The sequence below is a fragment of the Lactuca sativa genome, chromosome 3 (assembly GCF_002870075.4).
Source record: "Lactuca sativa cultivar Salinas chromosome 3, Lsat_Salinas_v11, whole genome shotgun sequence".
NCBI classification, from domain to species: Eukaryota; Viridiplantae; Streptophyta; class Magnoliopsida; order Asterales; family Asteraceae; genus Lactuca; species Lactuca sativa.
In genome coordinates this window covers 114994217-115008060 of record NC_056625.2, presented here as the reverse complement: position 1 = coordinate 115008060, position 13844 = coordinate 114994217, and positions in this window count along the sequence as shown.

Below are 13844 nucleotides of genomic sequence, written 5' to 3'. Positions count from 1 at the left end.
TCGTCTATGTCGAAGTTGCATTTCTTGACCGCCCAAAATGCTCGGTGCTCTAACTCGACGGGAAGATGACAAGATTTTCCAAAAACCAATCTGAAGGGTGACATTCCAATCGGGGTCTTATAAGCGGTCCGATATGCCCATAAGGCATCGTCAAGTCTCAAACTCCAATCCTTCCTTGTCGGGTTCACCGTTTTCTCTAGAATAGACTTCACTTCACGATTTGAGACCTCCGCTTGACCATTCGTTTGAGGGTGATAGGCAGTAGAGACACGATGAGTCACGTGATACTTCTTCAATAGAGCCTCCATCATTTTGTTGCAAAAGTGCGTCCCTCTATCACTAATCAAAGCCCTAGGCACACCAAATCTCGCAAAAACATTAGACTTTAAAAACTCGATAACCGTTTTGGCATCGTCCGATCTTGTGGCTTTGGCTTCAACCCATTTAGAAACATAGTCAACCGCGAGTAAAATATAAACGTTGCCAAATGAGACGGGAAATGGGCCCATGAAATCAATCCCCCATACGTCAAAAATTTCACAAACAAGGATTGGGTTTTGGGGCATTTGGTTCTTTTGCGAAATGTTTCCCGTCCTTTGGCACCGCTCACAACTTTTGCAAAACATGTAACAATCGCATGACATGGTTGGCCAAAATAATCCACACTCAAGGACCTTTCTCAAAGTCCGGCTAGGTCCGAAGTGTCCCCCACAAGCGAATTCATGACAAAACTGCAAAATGGATTGGTGCTCTTGTTGGGGTACACATCGCCTAATGATTTGATCGGGACAATGTTTCCACAAATAAGGTTCATCCCACACATAGTATTTTGCATCACTTTTCAACTTGTCTTTTTGAGCACGTGTGAATGTGTCGGGATACCTTTTTGTGACCAAAAAGTTAACGATATCGACATACCAAGGAATAGATTGAGTAAGGGAAAAGAGATGCTCATCCGGAAACTCGTCCCGCAATGGGAGAGGAGTTTCATTTGAAGTGATCCGGCTTCGATGATCGGCAACGAGGTTCTCGCATCCACTCTTGTCTCGGATTTCCAAGTCAAATTCTTGTAACAGTAGGATCCACCGGATGAGTCTCGGCTTTGCATCTTTCTTCGTCATCAAGTACTTAAGTGCTGCGTGATCCGAATACACTATGACCTTGGTACCAAGTAGGTATTGTCTAAATTTCTCCAAGGCGAACACTATGGCCAATAGCTCCTTCTCCGTGGTAGAGTAGTTGCTTTGAGCATTGTCTAGTGTCCTTGATGCATAATAGATCACGTGGGAGGCCCTCCCACTCTTTTGACCCAAAACGGCGCCTATCGCATAGTTGCTTGCATCACACATGATCTCAAAGGGGAGATCCCAATTTGGTGCTTGCATGATGGGAGCGGATGTAAGCAACTCTTTGAGCTTGTCAAAAGCTTCTTTGCACGCCTCATTGAACTCGAAATCGATCTCCATTTGCAAGAGTTGGCACATTGGTCTTGTTATCTTTGAAAAATCCTTGATGAACCTTCGGTAGAAACCTGCATGGCCCAAAAAGGAACAAACTTCCCGAACACAAGTCGGGTAAGGTAAGCTTTGAATAACATCAATTTTGGCCTTATCCACCTCAATTCCTTTTCTAGACACAATGTGACCCAAAATGAGACCTTGACTCACCATGAAATGACATTTCTCAAAATTCAAAACCAAGTTTGTTTCGATGCATCTTTTTAAAATTTTTGTGAGGTTAGTCAAACATTCTTGAAAGGAGTTGCCATAGACCGTGAAATCATCCATAAAAACCTCAATTATGTTTTCAACGTATTCTGAAAAGATACTAACCATACAACGTTGGAAAGTGGCCGGGGCGTTACACAATCCAAATGGCATTCTCCGGTAGGCAAAAGTACCAAATGGACATGTAAATGTCGTCTTTTCTTGGTCTTCCGGTGCCACCAGGATTTGGTGAAAACCGGAATACCCGTCGAGACAACAATAATGAGATTTCCCAGCCAACCTTTCTAACATTTGGTCAATGAAAGGCAATGGGAAATGATCTTTTCTTGTGCTTGCATTGAGTTTGCGGTAGTCAATACATACTCTCCACCCGTTTTGCACACGAGTGGGGACCATCATACCTTTGTTGTTCTCGACCACCGTGATTCTCGTCTTCTTTGGAACGACTTGCACCGGGCTCACCCACTTGTTATCCGAGAATGGATAGATCATTCCCGCATCAAGAAGCTTTAATATCTCTTTCTTCACAACTTCCATCATTGGCGGATTTAACCTTCTTTGCGCGTCTCTACTTGGCTTGCATTCATCCTCCATTAAGATCTTGTGCATACAAGTGGAGGGGCTCAAACCCTTGATATCCGCAATCGTCCAACCCATGGCTTCTTTATGCTCCTTCAACACCTTGAGGAGTTGCTCTTCTTCAAATTCGGTTAAATGAGTTGAAATGATATCCGGAAGGGTTTCATTCTTTCCCAAGTAGGCATACTTCAAATGTTGAGGTAAGACCTTCAATTCCAATTCGGGTGGTTGAACAAGGGATGGAGGCAATTTTGTGTGAGTTGGGGGCAATTCAATTTGCTTGACATCTAATCTTGTGAATTTTTTCATCTCTATTTTATTCACCAACTTCTCAACTTCCGGATCCAAAGAATAAAGCTTTAATTGTTCGGCTAGCTTCCCACAATCGAATCCTTTGCTTAAGATCATCTCCAACATATCACCGTTAGACAACTCAAACAATTCTTGAGTAATTGGCTCAACAACATCAACAAAGTACAAAGATGACACGTCACTAGGATATCTCATGGCATCATAAATATTAAAACTTATTGTTTTGCCATCAAACTCCATTGTCAAACTTCCCGCATACACATCGATCTTTGTCCTAGCTGTCTTCAAAAACGGTATCCCAAGCAAGATTAGAGCCGATTTGGAGGACACTTGCTCATCTAGATCAATCACATAGAAATCTGTCGGGAAGACTAATTGGTTCACTTGCACTAGGACATCTTCTAAAACACCTCTAGGAAAGACACTTGATTTATCCGCAAGAGAGATTATGACACCGGTTTCACTTAAGGGTCCGATATTTAATGATTCATACACCGAATAGGGCATGACATTGATAGAAGCACCAAGATCAAGCATAGCACTACTAAAAGTGACATCTCCAATCTTGCAAGGAACCGTGAACATTCCGGGATCTTTGCATTTGGGTGGAAGTTTCCTTTGTAAAACCGCGGATGCGTTTTCATTCATCAAGATTTTCTCATTTCCCTTCAACTTCCTCTTGTTGGTACAAAGTTCTTTCAAGAACTTTGCATATCTCGGGATTTGCTTGATTGCTTCAAGTAGAGGGATGTTTACTTCCACCTTTCGGAAGGTGTCCAAAATCTCTTTCTCCTCCATATTCTTCTTTGAAGTTGCAAGTCGGGAGGGGAACAGTGGTTGAGTGGCTATTGGTGTTACTAGAGGGGCAGTCTTCTTTGGAACTCCGACTTGTGCATCATTCTTGATTATGGGTACTTCAACGGGAATAACTTCTATCTTTTCCTCTTCTTCCCTCGGCTTCTTCTTTGAACTACTTTCTCCGGCTTGTTTGCCACTTCTCAATGTCACCACATTGACATTTGGGTTTTTTTCGGTTTGAGAAGGGAGTTTACCACGGGATTCCAACTTGCTTATGGATGTAACTATATCTCCCATTTGTGCTTCAAGGTTGGAGATACTAGTCCTTGTTTCTTTTTGGAATTGTTGGGTACTAGTGGCTAAAGATTTGACAATGTCTTCAAGAGACATTCCGGAGCTACTTGGTTGGGATTGAGGAGGTTGTTGATGATGATGTGGAGGGTGCGGTTTGGGTTGATAGTGTGGTTGTTGATGCTGGTAATGAGGTTGTGGTGGTGGATAGGATGGTCTAACCAATGCATTTTGAGGCAATGATCTTGGGTTGTAGCTCATGTTGGGATTTGGCTTCCAACTCGAATTATATGCATTTTGGTAACCGGATGGTTTGTTGTGGTAGTTTTGGAACTCTCCCGTGGCATTCACGTGCTCCGCATCTTCTTGAAGGATGGGACACATATCCGTAGGATGTCCCATTGTTGCACATATTCCACAAACCATCACTTGTGGAGTTTGTCCCATGGCTAGCTTTTGGACAACGGAGGTTAGATCTTTGATTTGAGACTCGAGATTTGATGTTCCCACTTCATTGACTTTGTGTTGTGTGTCTCTTTTCATATCTTGGCGAGGGCCAAAATGTTGTGAATTCGCGGCTATGGTGTTGAAAAGTTGTCTTGTTTGTTGTGGGGTTTTACTAAAGACATCTCCACCACTTGAGGCATCAACTAGTCTTCTCTCCATTGGCAACAATCCCTCGTAGAAGTGTTGAATGAGGAGTTGTTCCGGAATTTGGTGTTGTGGGCAACTATAGCACAAGTTGTTGAACCTCTCCCAATAATCATGGAAAGTCTCATTTTGACCTTGGCGGATTCCACAAATCTCATTTCGAAGACTTGAGACTCTTGAGGCGGGATAGAACTTATCAAGGAAAGCTCTTGCCATGTCGGTCCATGAGTTGATCGGCCCCGGTGGAAGATAGAATAACCAATCCTTCGCTCTATCGGCCAATGAAAAGGGGAATGCCCTTAGCTTGATTTGGTCATCGGTTGACCCTTGTGGCTTCATGCTAGTGCAAATAATGTGGAACATCTTCAAATGCTTATGAGGGTCTTCATTCTCCAATCCATGAAAAGTTGGTAGATGATGGACTAAACTTGACTTCAATTCCGAGCCTCCTTCTAAAATCGGGTAATTGATACCGGTTGGAGTTTGTGTAACATCGGTCTCCATAATTTGCCTCAAGGTTCTCTCGGGAACTTCTCCTCCGTCCGCCATGACAATTGGTTCAATAATGGGTGGATTTTGTTGTAGGGGTGGTGTTTCGTGAATTTCTTGGCGAGGGTCGGGACTAGAATCGGGTTCTATATCACTTAATGAAGCAGTTTCAACCTTCTAATCCCCGTGGGGATTAGAAGTTTGACCACGTTCAATTCGTTTTTCCTTAGCCAAACGCCTTGCTTCTTTTTCGATTTCGGGGTTGTAAATCAAGTCACCTGTACGCTGAGATCTGGGCATAGAGAAACAAATTGATTAAAAATAAACCAATCCCCGGCAACGGCGCCAAAAATTTGGTGGTTGTCGAGGCCAACACAAATAATAACCCTAAATATTGCACACTAAAATAGTGTATAGTGGTAAAGGGATCGAATCCACGAAGATTGGTTCAATTTATAACTCTATGAAAAATCTCTTTGTAAAAATACTTGTAAAATGACAATAAAAATAAAATGGGGGGTTTTGGTGTTTTGAAATACTTGAAACAAACTAGAATTAACTATGATTTAAATAGACAAATGCAACAAAAATGAGAGTTTGATGTAAAATCAATAAGGGAGAGATGGTTGACTTAAAGTTTCCTCACTTTGACTTTTGATGAACATATCATTAGAATCCAATGGTGCAATACTTTGATTTAAATCCTTAATTTGGCTATAGTAATCCAAGGAGCTTGAGATTACCTAGACTTTTCTTAATTGTTGAAATGGCTAGAGAAGCTCATAACAATTTCCTTAGTCAAAGTCACTAATTCCAAATAGCATGTAATTAGTGAAAGTCAACTAGCATTAAGAACCAAAAAGTCACCAAATCCAAGAGGGGTCAAATGCTTTCACCACCATGTTGGAGGAAATGTTTTTATGATTGTGTGAAGCAAAAACAACACAAAAATCATTTGTTGATTGCTAATTTGAGGATCCTTTACTTAATCAAGAAATTAGCCAACTAATCACCACAAACACATTTAAACTCATGAACTAAAACATATAAGTAGTGATAAGATGTTAAAACACAAAACATTCCCATAAAGATTTAAGAACATGTTCATGGGTTCTTCAACATTCAACAAAAGTTCAAAGGATTAACCAAAAGTCAACCAAAATTAGTTTAGCCAAGCATGGCTAAACCCAAAGAAACAAAGTTAGAGAAAATTGTACCAAACATTAAGCAAGAATCAAAAGGTAAAAATATGATGTTCTTCAAGTGTTCTTGGCCTTCAAAAGTCTTCAAAACTCCAGAGAGAATCTCCAAAAATCGGATGTCTAAGAGTCTCCAAAAGATGGGCACCAACCTTCCTCAAATAGCCTTCCAAATGGATTTCCGAAATTACCCCTGCAGAGCCTTGCGCGACCCGCGTGCTGCTGCGCGGGTGGGTTGCGCGGGTGGTGCCTGACATGGGCTTCTTTGAGATTTTGGGCCTCCAAAGCATGTCCCACTAGCCCAGATCGAATCCAATCACCTCCTAGCCCATTTTCTTCAAGTTTTTATTCATTTTAAGCCCAATTTGGCCTCTCCAAATCCTCCAAACTCGCCCGGTTAATAATCTACGCACGCTCGAATAAACTCCCGCGTTTTGCAAATTTAAAGTTTATTTCTCTCAAAACCTTCAAATAACCATCAAGCTCGCTCCATGCACCATCTCCACAATCACCAAGCCTAACATCCTTTTTGCCTATCAACTCTCATCGCTTCCCATACTCCCGAACACTCCCGCTCCGCTAGACCCGAAAACCTGTAATTATGCTCACAAGATTCGAAAGTACTCGAAATAGTCATAAAATAACAAAATGGAAAATATGCATGGAAATTATCTAAATTATGAATGAAATATGCTAAAATAAACTATAAAAAGAAGTAAACAAAACTAACTATCAAAGGGTTTGAGTACCACGAGTGGGTGAAGTGCGTAACTTACTTCTCAAGGAAGCGCACATGTCAAAGTACTCAATCCATCCGGGAACAAACAAGATGTATCAAGACTTACGAAAATCTTACTGGTGGCCTGGTATGAAAAAGGATATAGCCTATTTTGTTGAAAGGTGTTTGACGTGCTTGAAGGTGAAGGTTGAACACCAAAGGCCATACGGTCAGTTACAGTTAATGGAGATTCCAGTGTGGAAATGGGATCACATGGACTTTGTGACTAAGTTACCAAGGACACCAAAAGGTTATGACGCGATTTGGGTAGTTGTGGATAGATTAACCAAGTTGGCGCACTTCCTTCCGATTAAGGAGACGTACCCGTTAGAAAGGCTATCTAAATTATACGTTGACGAGATAGTGAAACTGCATGGGGTTCCATTATCTATTATTTCGGATCAGGATAGTCGTTTTACGTCGACATTTTGGGGTAGCTTCCAACGAGAAATGGGTACTCGAGTAAAATTGAGCACGGCATACCACCCGCAAACATATGGGCAAAGTGAACGGACAATACAGACCTTGGAAGACATGTTAAGGTCTTGTGGTATTGATTTTGGAGGGTCGTGGGAAACTCATTTGCCGTTAATTGAGTTTGCCTACAACAATAGCTATCATGCAAGTATAAAAGTCGCACTATATGAGGCTCTATATGGCAGGAAGTGTAGAACTCCATTATGTTGGAATGAGGTGGGGGAGAAACAGTTGGCTGGACCTGAACTTGTTCAGCAAACTACCGACAAAATCCAGGTGATTAGGGATAACATTAAGGTTGCTCAGGATCGGCAGAAAAGTTATGCAGATAAGCGGAGAAAGCCAATAATGTTTCAGGTCGGTGATAAAGTTATGTTAAAGGTGTCCCCATGGAAGGGCATTGTTCGTTTTGGTAACAGGGGGAAGTTAAGTCCTCGCTACGTTGGACCCTTTATAATTAAGGAACGAGTTGGAGAGGTAGCCTATTGATTGGAGCTACCAAGGGAAATGTAGGGCACTCATAGCACGTTCCATGTCTCTAATCTAAAGAAGTGCCACTTCAAGAAATTAAGGTTGATGAGAAGCTACGATATACAGAAGAACCCGTTGCGATTATAGATCGAAAGGTTAGAAAGTTAAGGAATGTGGAGATACCACTGGTGAAAGTTCAGTGGAAGTATCATAAAGGTTCGGATGCAACATGGGAGACCGAGCGAGATATGAAAACTAAATACCCTCATTTGTTTGCTTAATTCAAATTCCGAGGACGAAATTCCTTTAAGGAGGGAAGTTTGTGATATCTTAAATTTAAGATGTAGAAATATATATGTAATTAGATTATATCATCATAATAAAAGGATTAATTCAAGGAATAATGAGGTAATTAGTGGAGAATTATGGAGATTAATGACAAAAACTGTCATCTTCATTAGGGCTGTAAATTTGAGCAAATGAAAGGGTTGCACCAGTTGTAGACTTAGGTGGTATATATAGCTTGAGAAATCAATTGGAAACCCCACTGAAATTTCGAAAAAGGGTGAAGAATCGAGTAAGAAATCGGAGGTGGAACGTTGTGAAGGATTTCAGAGTTTTCTTAGAAATTAAGGTATGATTATTCGAATTAAGCTTAATATAATAGCTTAGATTGATGTATACGAATGGTAAACGTATTTTGGTTCAACCTACAGTCTCAATTCGATCAAACCAATAGCAATTTGATAAAAATATTGGGAATGAAACTTTTGGTATAATGAACCCTGAAATTTGTATGATTGTGAGTTTATTTGTTAAATTTTATTGATAACAAGAAGTGGAGATGCTTAATGGTGATTTTACAATTAAATTTTACAAGATTTTTCAAAGCTTTCCAGTTTAATAAAAATGATAGAAAAGGAAGAAAAAAAAGGAGTGTCGGGTGAGGAAGAAAGCTAGTTCGGGTATGGAGGGTCAACGTGTGCCGTACCTTTTAGAAATAAAAAAAAAGAGTTTAGTATTATTGATAATTTGTTTACTTTTTTTTTTCATGTGGTTAGAAAAAAGGTGGTGATTACAGCGAAGCAAACTGTACATTTCTTTTTATTTACTTGTTTGCAAATCGATGTATATGTCATTTTCTTTTCAAATATGAAAATACAATATTAGCCCCTCAACTTTTAAAGCTATTTATTTTACACTATCATATAGGAAGCTGAAATTTTCAGATAGAACCCCTGAGTTTTATAAACTTGCCAATTCTTTTGAAGTTGTAGGATTTAACATAGTTCGGTTTTAGCCCTACACTTTGGTATAATATACTTCAAAATAATTTCGGATATTACAAATAATCCCTTCAAATATTTTAACGTCACTCACTTATTTAATTATTGATTATTTATTATTCTAGAGCATTTTTAACGGGAAGTATTATAATCTTCTAAAAGAGTTATTACGCGTGTCATAATTAACGATGGTCGAATGATGTTGATGGTTGAACCAAAATGGAAGCATAGGATGTTTGATAGGATTATAGTCTTAGAAAATATTTGTTGGTGGAATGTAGGGTGTGAGTGGTGCGGCAAGCTCCGGTTAAGTCCTAACAGCCAATAAGGTGAGTTTCGTGTGAATTTTGTGGTTGCTTGCATGAAAACTTGATTCTAAGTTATTTGCAATTATGCTTTACGATTGTTATTGCTATGATTATTTGTGTGAATTTTATGAATTATTTCATATAAAAGGGTGAAAAATGGTGGGTGACATATATAGGGAACAAGTGTATATACACGGTCTTATTATTAGTCGACGTACAGGGTGTTAGTACGCGGCGGAGAGCTTACGCTCTGTTTATATAGTCGTAAGCATATTTGTTGTGCCCGGCGGAGGGACTTGTTCCTTGAAAATAACAGTAGTTCCCTAGTGTGTCACCGAGGTTGGAAAGAAATGAAGAGAAATATATTTGATAAATTGTTGCATTATTTTTATTTTATTGACGTCAATATGCATGAAAACCACGAACTCACTAGGCCCTAGGCTTACCCATTAGAATCTTTAAATGCACGCAACCCAGGAAATAACGTAGCAAGTGGCAGCGGTAATGGAAAGGATAAAGTTCAGACTTGAAGAAGGCGACAAGTTTTGAGGAAGACGTAACGCACCAAGTGTTTAATTAAATTTCTATTTGCTTCCGCTATTATTATTAATAATTACATTAGTATTTGAATCTTGATTTTTTGAAGTTTTGGGACTATGTTAAGTTATATTTGAAATTTGGGGTGTTATATATATATATATATATATATATATATATATATATATATATATATATATATATATATATATATATATATATATATATATTTGAAAACATATATATGCATTCAAAAAAAAAAAATTATACATTCAAATAAAAAACAAGCATTTAAAAAAATAAACAAAAAGAAGTAAACACCAATATAAATATGTATAAATACATATTCTATACATATAAATATGAAATTATCGTATATTTATTCGAAATAGATATATAATTATACCAACTACAAATAAATATATTTTTAAAGACATGTAGGCTTTCATATATATATATATATATATATATATATATATATATATATATATATATATATATATATATATATATATATATATATATATATATATATATATATATATATATATATATATAATATTTTTATACATTTAAAAACATAATTATAATAATAATAGGAATCAAAATAATATTATTAATAAATTATACACATTATATTTAAAAAAACAAAAAATATCATCAATGGTAAAGGGCTTTGATTATTCCTTAGGTCCTGTGTTTGGTTCTCACAATCCCCCTTTTCTCTTCTATCCAGTGTTCTAAAAGGCGCGCCATGGCGGGCGCCAAAGCGCACCATGGTGTGAGGCACGGCGTCGCCGTTACGAAAAGCTTCATAACGTTGCTGTTAGGCGTGGCGCGTGACAATGCGTGATATGGCGTGCATGGCGCGTTATCGCGTGTTATGGTGTGTGTTTTTTCGTTTGAGACACGTTTTTTTTGCTCTTTTTTATACCTTTTCTTATCGGACATACAAGTATTGTGTTTTTTATTAAATTTTTGTTATTAGTTGTTGATATAACACTTCTAAAAACTAGGTATAATTGATATAAAATTATATTTATGCGGTAATATAATTATAAATGAATACAAAATCGTCGCCTTACATCACGCCTTGAAAAACGTCATGACTCGCCATAACTCATTAAGCTTGAGCCCTTGCCTTGCCTTGCCGCCACGCCTCACGCCTTTTAGAACCTTGCTTCTATCTCACGATTTTTTAAGTTAAACAAGCCACCTCAACCCCTATGTGGCGTTTATCTGCCTAGTCAGTGCCTATGTGGTGCAACACGTATGCAAGCAACCAGGTAACTTGCTAAAAAGACCAAAACATAAAATAAATAAAAAAAAAAAGCCAACTTCTGACTTTAAAAAACTTAAAAGTCATCAAAGAGTAAACTCGAATATTTTTTAAAAACTTAAAAGCTTTTATGACATTAGCCATTTAAATGATCAACCAAAATTTGATTTTATAAAATTTCCTTAATTTAGAAAAGTACTTTTTCATCATCATTTTGCGAAAACTAATATTGCACTCCACGAAGTTTTTATGTGTTTACAAAATAAAGGATGAATTTGAATTTGAAGTGGGACGATTCAAAACTAATTGTGTATAATAAAGTACTTTTACAAATTGTTGTTTTATGATAGTTTTACAAAATCAATTTTACAAAATTTTGTTTTATGATAGTTTTAGTAAGAAGATAGTCATTTTGTATTCAAACACCTCTAAGGCTCTAACTTTTTCTTTTAAACCTGCCCATTTTGTTGACTTTTGTGTTGTCTTTAAAATAAAATTATAATCCTCATTTATATAGATTTTTTTTATAAATGTAGAATTACGAAATAAAACGATTATATATATATATATATATATATATATATATATATATATATATATATATATATATATATATATAAACGTATTTAAAAATATATATATAGAATATTTTTATATATTTAAAAACATAATTATAATATAATAATAGGAATCAAAATAATATTATTAATAAATGTATCATCATTACACATTATATTTAAAAAAACCAAAAGTATAGAAACAAAAATTGTTTCTATTCAATGGTAAGAGGTCCTGTGTTTGATTCTCACAATCCCCCTTGTCTCTTTTATCTCATGGTTTTTAAGTTAATCAAGCCATCTCAATGCCTATGTGGCGTTTATCTGCCTAGTGAGCGCCTATGTGGTGCGACACGTGTGCATGCAACCACGTAACTTGCTAAAAAGACTAAAATATAAATAAAAAAAAGATGCCAACTTCTGATTTTAAAAATCTTAAACCCGAATATTTCTTAAAAACTTAAAAACTTTTATGACATTAACCATTTAAATAATCAACCAAAATTTGATTTTATAAAATTTCCTTAATTTAGAAAAGTACTTTTTCATCATTATTTGGCAAAAATAATATTGCAGAAAAGATATTGAGAAATTGTTCCACGAAATTTTTATGTGTTTACAAAATAAAGAGTGAATTTGAATTTGAAGTGGGACGATTCAAAACTAATTATATATATATATATATATATATATATATATATATATATATATATATATATATATATATATATATATATATATATATATATATATATATATATATTAAAGTTGGACAATCCTTAGGAACAGTATCTAACCAGCCTATTGTTACTCGGGTTAAATTCCTCAACCATGGTTACCGCCCCACCTCATCCGGTATAACCCACCGCCTCATCAGTTTTAATCTACAACTTCCCCAAATTCCCTCGATCCTTCCACCGCCTCAATCAGTTTTAATCTACAACTTCCCCAAATTCCCTCGACCCTTCCTCCAATCGGAGTGCATCTGTTTTCCAGATCCATAATATGTATCTTCTGTTCTTCTCTATTTTTCTTCTTTGTCTCAAGCTTCATAGATTTGGGGTTGCCAAGGTTTTGATTCACGCATTCTAAACCAAGGTTCTAACTGAGATACTGTTCATCGGGTTCGCTCCTCGGCATATTGGTGCTTCAGTTTCTTTGTTCTTATCCAACATTTTCTTCTCCCATCAAAATCGTCTAGAAGCCCTAAAACCACCCCCACCCACCGATCGATTTGCTCCTTCTACTACGGTGCCTTCAATCGCTGCCATGGATTTGGTGGCACATGTGTGTTTTCCATGCTTCCATTCTGACCTCCACCGTCACCCACCGATAGGTCTCTTGGTTTTGCCTGATCAATCACCGAGAAATCAACGAGGGGAGGGTGACGATTGTTACCTGCGATGGTAGACGCAAGGGCGGCGGCGGATGGAGGTCGTCGGCGGTAGCAGCAACAACTACACCCAACACAATTATCGCTTTCATTTCGCACGCACAAACCTCAATTTTGCGTATTCCATTTCTTCTATAATGTCCTAATTCGATTGTTGGAATATGATCTCTGGAAATCACACCTCAATTTCTTCAATTTCATCAAGGTTAGTTTTCGATTTTCTGTTATTCTCTTCGTTTATCCATGTCTTCTTTATTGTTTTCATACTTCACTGCTCAGTTTGAACTGAAAATGATACATCTTTAAAGTTTGAACTGAGGAATATTTACGTCCTTACATAAATGGGCGAATTGCAGAGAATAGCAACATACTTTACGATGAATACCAATTAAGGCAATGAACTATAGTTGAACACAAGAGCAATGAAATGGACATGAAAACACAAAATGATCGGAGTTGCCTAAATCCATCTCCGCAACAGATGGCTCAACATTGCAACATGTCATTTCATTACAAAAACATATAATTCCAAAAGTGAATCCGTTAGCACACATTGATGTATACCTTTCCTCTTAATGTTTGATATTGGAGGCATTTTATTTGATCCGTAGAATCTGGCTCTCAAATTCCATCCCATCAATCAAAGGATAAACCCGTGAAGCATATATTTCGATAAATAGATTATCCGACAACAAAAAAATTATCCATGACA